This window comes from Cyprinodon variegatus, unplaced genomic scaffold (genome assembly GCF_000732505.1).
Source record: "Cyprinodon variegatus isolate N-32 unplaced genomic scaffold, C_variegatus-1.0 Scaffold472, whole genome shotgun sequence".
Lineage (NCBI taxonomy): Eukaryota > Metazoa > Chordata > Actinopteri > Cyprinodontiformes > Cyprinodontidae > Cyprinodon > Cyprinodon variegatus.
The window spans coordinates 545,243-546,308 of NW_015150925.1; the positions used below are offsets into that span (position 1 = coordinate 545,243).

The following is a 1,066-nucleotide window of genomic DNA, read 5'->3' on the forward strand; positions in this document are numbered from 1 at the left end:
TCTGAGGACCACCAAGTGTCTCTAAGGATCTCTGAGGACCACCAAGGGTCTCAGAGAACCTCCGAGAACCACCAGGGGTCTCCTAGTCACCTCTGAGGAACACTAAAGGTCTCTGAGGACCTCTGTTGGTCTCTGATGACCTCTGAGGGTCTCTGACGACCACCAAGGATCTCTGATGACCTCTGAGGACCACTGAGGGTCTTAGAGGACCACAAAGGGTCTTTGAGGACCACAGAGGGTCTCAGAGGACCACTGAGGGTCTCCAATGACCTTTGAGGAGTCTGAGGACCACCGAGGGTCTCTTATTACCAATGAGGGTCTCTCATGACCAATGAGGGTCTTAGATGGTCTCTGAGGGCCTCTGATGACCACTGAGGGTCTCTGATGACCACTGAGGGTCTCTGAGGACCACCAGGGGTCTCCAAGGACCTCTGAGGACCACCAAGGTTCTCAGAGAACCTCTGAGAACCACCAGGGATCTCAGAGTCACCTCTTAGGGCCTCTGAGGGTCCTTGAGAACCACTGAGGGCCTCTGATGACCACCGAGGGTCTCTGATGACCACCGAGGGTCTCTGAGGACCACCAAGGTTCTCCAAGGACCTCTGAGGACCACCAAGGTTCTGAGAACCACCAGGGATCTCAGAGTCACCTCTTAAGGCCTCTGAGGGTCCTTGAGAACCACCGAGGGTCTCCGATGACCTCCAAGGGTCTCTGATGACCTCCAAGGATCTCTGAGGACCACCAATGGTCTCTGAGGACCACTGAGGGTCTTTGTGGACCACAGAGGTTCTTTGAGGACCACTGAGGGTCTTTTCCTTGAGGATCACAGAGGGTTTCTTTGAGGACCACAGAGGGTCTTGAGGCTCACCGAGGGTCTCTGGTGACCTTGAGGAGTCTCTGAGGACCACTGAGGGTCTGTTTAGGTCTGTTACCAATGAGGGTCTCTCATGATCAGTGAAGGTCTTAGATAAACTCTGTGGTCTCTTAGGACCACCGAGGCTCTCTTAGGACCACTGAGGGTCTGTTACCAATGAGGGTCTCTCATGATCAGTGAAGGTCTTAGATA

General features: G+C 54.0%; 1 protein-coding gene across 1 annotated transcript in view; it reads left to right on the top strand.

Moving 5' to 3' along the window:
* The window catches only part of mesdc2 (mesoderm development candidate 2), a 6,481-nt gene that overhangs the window by 922 nt on the left and 4,493 nt on the right, over window positions 1-1,066 (top strand). The gene's annotated exons all lie outside the window — the stretch shown is intronic.